This window comes from Notamacropus eugenii, chromosome 2 (assembly GCF_028372415.1).
Source record: "Notamacropus eugenii isolate mMacEug1 chromosome 2, mMacEug1.pri_v2, whole genome shotgun sequence".
NCBI classification, from domain to species: Eukaryota; Metazoa; Chordata; class Mammalia; order Diprotodontia; family Macropodidae; genus Notamacropus; species Notamacropus eugenii.
The window spans coordinates 119,369,057-119,380,257 of record NC_092873.1 but is presented as its reverse complement, the minus strand read 5'-3'; the positions used below and the strand labels follow the sequence as shown (position 1 = coordinate 119,380,257).

General features: G+C 40.3%; 1 long non-coding RNA gene across 1 annotated transcript in view; it reads right to left on the bottom strand.

Annotated features, from left to right (window-relative positions):
* Positions 1-791: 791 nt before the first annotated feature.
* LOC140526332 (uncharacterized) overlaps positions 792-11,201 on the bottom strand; it is a 162,259-nt gene continuing 151,849 nt past the window's right edge. The window contains exon 6 of the long non-coding RNA XR_011974319.1: positions 792-10,410. This is a non-coding gene — a long non-coding RNA (uncharacterized lncRNA). The remainder of the gene's footprint in view (positions 10,411-11,201) is intronic.

Here is an 11,201-nt window from a genome sequence, read left to right as displayed (position 1 = left end):
AAAAAATTACTTTTAATACTATCAAGGAAAACAACTAAAGATTAACTTTGAAAATTTCTTCTTTTGAAATAGTCATTGACTTGTAAACTCAAGCAACAGTTTCAGGAGAGAACCAGTGGTTTCATTTTTCCAAGCAGATACCACCATTTTGTTAGAATTTATTGTAAAGCGAGTTAAGAAGAAACTTACCAACACTTAGAGGCAGAACCAAAGGAAGTCTTACATTTTCATTTGTGTTACCTAGTTTTTGTGCATCTCTTACACCCTTTCAGTGTTACTTTTTCAAGTTCAATCTTGTAAACCCAGAGTAAGTGTAAGTGTGGTGGCAAGGCTGGTGAGCAGCTGTTGGATTAACCTTACTTAATCTTCCCACCTCACTTTACTGCTTAAATTAGGAGAAGTATGGTTACCGATATAAAAATACTCTCTCAGCTGTGGAAGTCTGGGAAAAAAAAAAAGGAATCTATAATTCTGAATTATAGATTTTTTCCTTGGTAAGTGTATCCAGGTGTGAGACAGACTGAACAGTCTGACCCTACTTGAGTCTGAGAAGTGTCAGGCTTGAAAGCCCTCCAATCCTTCCTAGGTGCTTGGAGAGCAACCCCCAACTACAGATCAAAAAAGGATAGAGAGAGAGGAGGCTTATGTGCCTTCTGATTTGGACTGGAGGAGGGCTTGAGAGTCAAGCAGATCTCTGTTACCAGGTCACCAATATCACAAGATTAAGGGTAACAGGAACCCCCAAGAATGATAGGGAGGTGTTACTTGGAACAAATTCATGCATTCAAGCCTTTGGTTAGTCAGAGTAGCAAAGTTTATTTTAAAGCTTTAGGACATCAGATGAAGTTCCCAGGGAACCTGAAAAGCTACTGAGGGTGGTGCTGGAGCTTATATGGAAAAGGGATGAGGGAAATTAATGCCAAGGATGCTAATTAGGTAATCTAGGGATGTGAAAGGAATGTGCAAGGGGCCCAGGTACCTTTGCAGCATCCATGATCTACAGATGGGAAAATTACAGGGAGTCTGCAGAGACAACTTTGTTGATACCAGACACTGAGGGGAAAAAAAAACCCAATTTTTGTTTAGCAGCCAGAGACATGGACGCTGGGGATCTGGCGCCAAAGAAAGTCCTTGGGTCATTTTCCTTGTATCTGTTCAGATGAGGGAATTAGAGAGTCAGGCCTGCGTATGTTCTGCAACGAGAATAAATTTTCTCATAGATAGAGGCCTACTGGACTGCATCAACTTTGGTTTGCCAAATGATAGAGAAGAGTGTGCACATCTAATTAACTGTACAGGTTGGCTGGGAGCCTTATTCTTTCCACTTCCTTCTTCAATGAGAGGAATGCCAAGATTACCAAAGGTTTGGTGGATCTTCTTGTGGAAGCTAAACAAGAAATGCCATCATAGCTAGAACCATGGCTGAGGAACATCACTACAAGGGTAGCAGATGTGGGCTTCTAAGAGTAGATTCAGGAGGTTTTGGTGCCAGAGACCATCAACAAAGTAGTGATGCCAGCAATTCTAGCTTTAGCAGTAGTCAAGCAAGCAGAGGTCACAGTGGTGGTGGAGGTAGTGATCATGGCAGCAGCAGAGGATTTGGTAGAGGTGGCTATGAAGGCTTCTACAGCAGGGATGGACATAGTGAAAATAATAACTCACAAGGGCTTGATTGGTGGGGTAATTCAATCTGATTATAGCAGGTCATCCTAGCAAACAGACGACACTTTATGTAATTTCAAGGACTTGTAGTACATTACCAGCTGTGATTCTGCACTGAAATATTTATTTTTAGGAAGCTCAAAATCACAAGAAGTAAAAGGAACAATCGGCAGCCCTATTCAGAAGGTGGTTTGAAGACTTCATTGCTGGAGTTAAGATTAACTCTCCTTTCCTCCATCCCTCATCCAAATCACATATATAATTTTGTGACTGAGGATCATGTTTATGAATGCACTGTGCTTTTAATTTTAGACAAGTTTTATTTTGATGTCCTGTCATCTCAGTGATGCTCAAGATATCAATTGTTTGAACAAAAAAAATTTTCCTGAACTTGGCCTAAAATCAAACCTTGGCACAGGGTGTGATACAACTTAAACCTGAATCACTGATACACTCAAAAATATTACAAGGGAAAACTTATGCAAAAGCCAGCATTAGGGTTCTTGATACTTACAGATTTGGAAAACTAAAACCAAAACTCCAGATACCTTGGAGCATATCAATGGAATTACTTTCTAATGTGCCAATCTGTACTAAGTTACAGTTCTGATTTACTTACTCTATCCTGGATAGGTACTTAGAACTTGGCAGTCATTGAGAAGCCATCCTAGTCATGATGGGGGATCAAGATGACACCACAGTGCACTAAGCTCTGGGCCTGGAGTCAGGGAGACTTATTTTTCTGAGTTCAAATCTGGCCTTATTAGCTGGGTGATACAGGTCAAATCACTGCACCCTATTTGCCTCAGTTTCATTATCTTTCAAATGAGCTAGAGAAGGAAATGGCAAATCACTCCAGTATCTCTGCCAGGAAAACCCCAAATGGGTTCACAAAGAGTCTGAAATGACTGAACAACAATAGCCAGTCATGATCAGGTGCTGTATGAATTACATGCATATATTAAAAGCATGTTTTTGAAGTTAACACAAGTAAATAAAACAATTCCTCTTTCAACGTTTAAGCCAATCATTAATGTGAGCTAGCTAAATGTGGGCAGAATATTACAGGGGAAGTTTAAAGGTATAATAAAATAATTTTTAGGAGCATTTGTCTGTTTAGAGCTTTTAAATACCTGCCATAAATGAAAACTGAATGGCAGATCACATTAGGGGCCTCTTCAAGGGTCTGGTAGATTTTGGTCTAATAACACAAGCAAAAGTTAAAAAAAGAAGTTATATGATAACTTTGATGTACATTTAAAAGGAATACCAAATTGTACCTAATAGATTTGCAGTTCTGTGTATATATATATATATAATCATGCTTTTTTTCCTATTCTACTGTGTTATGGAAATGCTTGTTTTATTTCTTAAGTTCAAAATTAAATAAATAAAATTTTAGAAGAAGAGGGTATGAACAGGAAGATTATAGCAAGCTTTATTTTAATGCAAATTCACATTACATTAACATTACAAGGGCCTCATCAATCAAAACTCTCAATCTCTCTTCAGTGCATGGGAAGGTATTAAAAATCTCCTCAAGTACAATAGATTTTCAAGTGTATCATCCCTTGTTCTAAACTTTTTATTAGTTAGGTGCACTGGATAGTATTGAGGTCATTTGTTATGGTGCTATTTCAGTTAGTCTGGATTTAGTCCCTTGTACATTATGCTCATCAGCTAGGTGGCACCTGCAATGGATAGTGTCTGGCCCAGAGTCAGGGAGACTTATCTTCCTGAGTTCAAATCAGGCTTCAGACACTTCCTAGCTGTGGGACCCTGGGCAAGTCACTTAACCCTGTTTGCCTCAGTTCCTCATCTATAAAATGAGCTTGAGAAGAAAATGGCAAAGCATTCCAGTACCTTTGCCAGTAAAACGCCAAATGGAGTCACAGAGTTGGGCATGACTGAAAAGTGACTTAAGAACAAAAACCATTTTGCCTATAACTCTTTACAAAATGCTTCAGAGAATTATCTACATGTATGTCCATCTATCCATCTATGCACATATCCACACACACCTTGTGTTCTTAAGTGTCCTTAAACTGCCAATCTTATTTTGTCTTTAGGGACTGGATTCTAATGTGTTTGGAACTCTGGGAATGGTAGTTGGAAAGAAAACTATTTGCCCATGACAGGTTTCTAGATACTACTTGCTGCTAGTTTTGTGTAATATTTACTGAACCTTTTCACAAATATTTTAGTAAGCCTAAAAGTGATTCTTAGAAAGTTGAGGAAACCTGACCAAAAGGTTGTACAAAAACACCTGAACACTGAATATCACCATGTGTATGAAATTCCATATTTTGGGCTAGCGTGAGCTTTTAATGTTCTATTCAACTCTGAAGTCAATCAAGCAGACCCAACGTTGGCGATGTGGCCATAACTTTCTTATGTCAGTAAAATACACAACTCGATACTAAAACATGCCAGGATTCTGATACACTCGTCTTAAGACATTAAAGAAACACAGTGATACGAAGTGTCCAGATTCTCAGATGTTTGTTGTACGAGTTTTATTTATGTTTTCTTCCCCGCCCCCCATGAATGTCTAACACATTTCAATCCTCAAACCGCTGGTTATCTCTGTCGTAATGGCGTCATCAGAGCCTTGTGCACTCAGCAGTGACATCTTGGCCAGTTTTATCAGCCGGCAATATTGCCAATTCATAAGTAAGGATTCAAAGACCATATGTAAGAATGACTTAAACTTTCTAGGTGTGAAGACTGACCTTCAAGTGTCTGTCGGTTTAGTTATTACACTAGTTAGTTAGGGTTAGTTATACACATGCTGGGCATATTCTGGTGTTATTAAAATAAACTGCTAAAATGATGATTATTGCTAGTGTTTTTCCATGAAAAGAACCTCTACCACGCAACCTCCATCCAGGGGAGACGGCCACAGCGGTCTCACGACCATCAGGTCTAATCTTATGACACTAGCCTTGGACCTTCACGGTCAAGTCAAGCCAGGACGCATGTATCCACGGCTTACAACGCTCCGGGCGGGGGCGGACAGAGAGCGCTCCGACGCTTCCCGTCCGGGCGCCCCGGCGCGAGCCGCTCACCCCGTTCTGCCCGTTTCCTCATCCGTCCGATGAGCCGGAGAAGGAAAGGGCACACTACGCCGGCATCTCTGACACGAAAACCCCGAGTGGGGTCGTGACGAGGTCGTGACAGAACAACAAATGTTCCTGCTCTCAAATAGCTTACATTCTACGGGAAGATATCAACTTACAAAAAGGTTGAGGAGAGCGGGAGAAGTGGTAGAAAAAGTCTTCTTCGAAAACGAAGGGCGAACACAACAGCTGGGGGAAATAGGCAGAATCTACGTCAGGACTCTTCGACCCGCAGATTTCTGAGGCCCGGAGCTCGTACTTAGACGTGAATTCAGACACCGACTTTCACGACCAAGAAACTTAGACCCAGAGATCGAACTACCCCCGCGGTCAGAGGTTTTCCTTCCTTACTGAAGGCCTGGGAGCCGCGGCGAGCAGCATCATGGGAGTTGTGGTTATTGCCCTCGCAATCGCCCTTTGCTGGGGCCCGTGGTCCCGCCTCTAGAGAACTACGCTTCCCATAAGGCAACGGGCCAAAAAAGGCTCCCTTTCAATGAACTTTGTCACCCTGCCCTGCGGAGATCTGGGAAGGGAGGGGACTGCGGCTGCGCGAATTCTGTCATTGCTTCCGGGGTGGAGCTGGCAAGACGCAGACAGGTTTAGCGGGAAAGAGAAACGGAGCTATCAGAGGCAGGTCTCACTTCCCTTACCTCACGTTCGTGAATTGATTGTGAAGAGCTCCCGGGCCTCAGTCAGGACGCGCTCGTGCTCACGGCCTAGGCCACGAACGGAGCAAGAAGTCTGGCCAGCTTTACTTCGTTGGTTTCATTTTCTCGTTTGCAGTGGTGTGAATAACCAGAAATGCAGATAGGCCCACATTCAGATGGAAGGGACTCTGTTCAATATCCAGCCAGATTTAGCTGTTTTCCTTTTGTTCATTAAAGGGCCATTCCCTGACTAGCTCTTAAAGAGGCCTATTCAGTGAATGGGCATTGCCTCACCTTAAGTGAGAACCTGATAAGACCTTAGCCTAAAAGGACTCAAGGTCTCCCAGTGCATCCTGGGCAATCTCCAGTCATCCTGATGAATATCTGGTCACTGGATCCAGATGGCTCTGGAGGAGAAGTGAGGCTGGTGACCTGCACAGCCCTCCCTCACTCAAAACAAAGTCAAGTGCAAGTCATGTCATCATTTCTCCAATGGCATGGTCTTTGAAAACAAGGAGAAACACAGACCTACTCCTATAAAGATGACAGTGGGAAAGAGAAGAAAGCACTTAATGACGTCAAAAACTGCAGGAGAGTCGGAAACCTGTCAGTGTCTTGCAGACTATTTACCAAAGAAGGTTTTAGCCAGCAAATACTTAAAGAAGAGAAGGGGAAAGGATAGGAAAAAGAAAAGGAGGAGGAAAAGGAAGACGATGAGAGTGTGAATGAAGAAGCCGAATCTTAAAACATAAAATGCAACTTTAATATCCTAAATTGTGCTGCCAACCTTGCTTTCGCCCTGCCTCCCCTTTCTCCTAACCTCTATGCAAAGCTGTTAAATTTTCTCTCCTTAATTTTTCTGACTTCCAATAGATAATAATATTTTTAGGATTGAATTTTATATCCAGTCCATCTATCCATTTCTGCCAGGAGGAATGAGTGAAACAGAAAGCTCTAATTTACATTACATTTCAAGGTATCACTAAGCTGAATATTTATTCTACTATCTTGTTTGTTTTATTTGACATTGAATTTCTGCTTCCTTAAGGGAAACAAACATGAAATGCTTATCTTTTTTATTACTATATATTTAAGTTCTAGTGTTAATGTAAATTAATATATATTATGAAATTATTTCACTTTTGGATTATACTTTCAGTTGAATATGTAGTTTATATTTAGTTACATATGTAGTACATAGCATATCACCTATTAATTTCTGTATAGCAAGAAATTTTTACCATCTGATAAGAGTGTACTATTTTTTACTGTAGATTTTTTCGATTCTGTATTTTTGAAAAATTGTCCATAATTTTCTCCCCAATAAAATGGTTCATAAATCAGAACAACCCTGGACTATGTTAAAAAACAAAAACAGTTCTAGTAGGTCCTATCAAGTGAGAAGAACTTTAAATATTTTCCCAGGGATGAACTGCATGCCAATAATCCAAGGATAAGCCTAACTACACTCAGAAAGGCTAGTCCCTAGATTGGCTGCATGGAATGATGTTTTTCAGCTATGTCAAATCAATTCTCAAACACTATTTGAGTAATAGTAGGAGTTGTGATTCATGTTGAAAGAGTGTGCACAGATGATTAAGGTGACAGCTCCTTGATGCACTGAAGAATGGATTCTTGTAAGAATACTGTTTTTTGAAATTCATTTAATGCCTCTGTACTTTTCTCCTTCGTTTCCCTTAAAAAAATAAAGAACTCCTTTAAAAAAATAAGGATTCCTGGATCCTGATACAGGCTCACAAAATCTGACCATTTTAAAAGAAAGAGGTCAGATCTGTTAAGCACAATAAGCATTTGTGCTTGTCACTTTCCATGTCTGTATCTATAGCTACCTTATGTGTTGCATATGATATGCCCTAAAGCATGACAATTCTTTGTATAACACTCTAAGTAAGTGGTGGCAAATGTGAAATGAATCCCTGATAGCAACATATTCACTTAGAAAACCACAATTAACATCATTTATGGTGTATTGCATTTTTATTTAGTTAGGCATTTCCCAGTCACATTTTAATCTGGTTAAAGCTGTACTCTGCTCTGTTATCTACTCAGTCCGTAACTAAACCAATTTCAACTATACTAACCCATTAGGACTTGTGATCCAAACCCATGATTTGGTGATACAGGCATTTTCCTCACTCTTCTCTTTAGCATTTGGGCAGCAGACTAAGACTGGAACTAGTGGGAACAATCAATGGAGCTTAACCATGCCCTGCTCTTCTGGGAAATTCCATGAACATCCATTGCTCTCTTATCCAGGGTCTCCTGACTAGCATATAACTTGTTAACTTTGGTATTTTCTTCACACTGTTGGTGGCTTGTTTTGTGAATGTGAAATTGTTTTACATTTAGATATAAAGGTCAAAAGAGGGTATGAGTTTGACCAGACAGAAAAGCTTAGGAAGCTTCTGCAAAAGGTAGAGCAGAGGCACTGTCAAAGGTGTGGAGCAGCAGTATTAAAAGATAAAAAATGTAGATATTATACAATATTATATGTATATTTTATGCATTTTTGAGTTTCTAAACCTTTTCTGTGTAGTCTTTTGGCCTTTGTGTGTCCTCTGCGGCTTCTGCAAAACTCCCACCCAGATTCCTCTTTAATTTCTTATCCTGATCTGCGATATATTGAAACTTCAATGGAGAATGTCATGTTACGGAAGAGATAACTGTGCTCATAGAGCTGGAAGGGACCTTGTAGATGGGTGGACTGCTTTGTTTTAAAGGATTATACATATTGTACATATTTATTTGTTTTTCCTTTATAAAAGGAAACTACCTGATGTGTTATTTGATAATAAAGAAAACTTGTCTGATGATGTATACAACATTCTTTCCTAGCAGTTCCCTGTGGAGAGCCAAAGTTAACCTGAAGGATTGACCAAAGCAGGGCAAGGTTATCTAGAGGGCGAATAAGGGGGATTGGCAGGGCCTCCCCCTCCCTGGCTTCTTAATGTTTTCCTACTGCTTATTTCTTGAGGACAGTTGCAGCATTATCTAGGAAAGGATGAGTACATTCTGTGGCTTGGGAACACAGAACTTGGAAGAATATTTTGTCTTGGGACTAACTTTCCCCTGGGAACTATTGAAGTCATATGACATGTATTGATATGTTTAACTGTATAAAGTCTTGCTGAGCTACAGTAAACCAGCCATACACATTGTACAGGTTCACCTAGGTCCCTCTGCTGTTGTCTCTTTCTTTTCTATCAATGTCTCACCCGACACCATGCCAGTTGCTGGCAGTTCCCCACTTTCTGTTGTGAGAGAGGATGTTATGTTTCATTATGTCCTCTTGGACTTTCATTGACTTTTGTAGGAGTTAGCAAACTGTAAATCAATTCCTTTAAATATAAAAACCATCCTTCTCTGAGGTAGAGGTGCATTCTTTTACCAGGTAGGATAAACCTCTCTCCCAGAAACCATTGATCTGCTTCCTAACCTCTTCACTCAATCAAAACTACTCCTTCCAAAGTTACCAGTGATTTCTTAAGAGTCATACCAATTGTCCTCTTCTGGATCCTCATCTTTCTTGACCTCTCTGCAACATTACACACTACTGACCACCTTCTATTCTCTCTCATTTGGGGGTTTTCAGGACTCAGCTATCTCTTTATTCTCCTTCTACCAGACACTGCTCCTTCTCCATCTCTTTTACTGGATCTAAGTCCAGGTTATTGCTACTAATTGGGGGTGACCCCCAAGCCTCTATCCTGGGCCCTTTTCTCCATATACTCTCAATGATCTTATTAACTCCCATGGGTACAATGATCATCTCCATTAAGAGATTCTATGATACATAGATATATCTCTATGTATCTATATCCAGCCCTACATTTTTTTTTCTAAGCTCCACTTATATTTTAGCAACTGCCTGTTAGACATTCACACTGGACTTCATGTAGGCATTTCAAACTCAAATGTCCAAAAAAAAAAAAGGAACTCAGTGTTTTCTTCCCACTTGTCACCTAACTTTAAAGATTCACTATCATCCTCGACTCCTCCCACTCACTCTACATATCTAATCAGTTTCCAAATTTGATAAATCCTATAACTTTTTTCCCTACAAAATCTCTTGCAGATATTCCCAGCCTGCACTCCAGTTAGGCCCTTTTCTGCTTTTCACTGGACTAATGCAATAGCTTTCTAATTGGTCTCCTTGATTCAGTTCTCTTTCCATTCCACTCTGTCCTCAACTTAGTTGCCAAGGTGATTTTTCCTAAAGCTTTGATCTACCCATAATATATCCCTACTCAACTCCAAGGGCTTCATATAACCTTGGAGATCTAATTTAAAGTCCTTTATTTGACACTTAAAGCTTCTCACAACCTGCATCCTTTTTACCTTTCCAATATTCTTGCATTCTGTTCCCCTCCATGTTCTGTATGATCCAGACATAGCAGCCTACTTTCTGTTCTGACAACACTTAATCTCCCTTTGTTCTGGCTGTTCACCAAGCTTGGAATGGTTTTCCTCCCAGCCTCTGACTCTTGGAATCCCTGGCTTCCTTTAAGTCTCAGTTCAAGCACTGTGTCTTCCAGGACACCCGTCCTGGTCTCACCAGCTGCTAGTGCCATCCCTGCAAAGATCATCTGTCATTCATTTACTCTATGATATAAGTTGTTTCTCCATTAGGATGTAAGTTTTTTGAGGGCAGGGACTGGTTTTGCTTTGTCTTTGGCTCTCCAGCACTTGGCACAGTGCCTGGTTCATATTTAGTGCTGAGTAATTGCTTCTTGATTGATTGATGGTCCTTGAGAGTTTATATGGCTAAAAAATCCATCACCCTATAGCCACCAGGCTAATGAACACCTTCAATTTAGCTATGCTAATGGAAATGGAAATGGAAAATAGACATAAGGTCCATCCTTCCACCAGTATTCAACACTGTTGAAATTCTAATAGAACCTTCCAGAATTTGTCCTCCAATGGCATGGTATTCAAGAGACCTATGTCACCTCCAAGTCCTGAAAAGAAATCAGAAATAGAGAGTGATCAAAAGTCTAATGTAGCACTACTAGTATCTGGTAGCATGGGTGTGCTGGTAAATGCTTAACAACCTTAGGAAACATACACTTTTAAATTTCATCTGCACTATGAATACTTTATCAAGGCTTGACATACAAAAAATCCAGGCCAGGTTATTAACATGTACTGATTTCTGTGGCATAAAGGCACACGTGGGGTTAGAACTAGGTCCAGCACACTCTTGTCCAGTACTATATTTTACTTGGTGGTAGTGATCTGGAATGAGATTAACCTCCCAAGAATGAATAAGAAAAGCTTGACCTTGAAGCTAGGTTGACCTGGGTTCAGGTCTTGCCTTTTAAATAAACTGATGGGGAAAAAAGATCAGGAAGAGATGTGGAATCCAAAAGCAAGGGGCCTCCACAGTAGGCAAGGTTCACAAAAATGTGGTGTTTATATTGGCTACTACAAACTGGAACAAATGTGGTCACAAACACTAGCTGTGTGACCCTGGGAAAGTCACTTAGCCCTGTTTGCATAGTTCCTCATCTGTCAAATGAGCTGGAGAAGGAAATGGGCAACAACTCCAGCATCTTTGCCAAGTAAACCCTAAATGGGGTCATGAAGCTATTGCATTTCAGTCAGATATGACTGAAAACAACATTACTTGCTGTAAGGGAACCATTCCGTCTTCTATGACCTGTTGTTTTTGTGGAAAGTTCTTGCATCCAAAAGATATTAATTAATGGAGTAATCTATTTCCATACCTTCCTTTTTCGGTTGAGGAAAC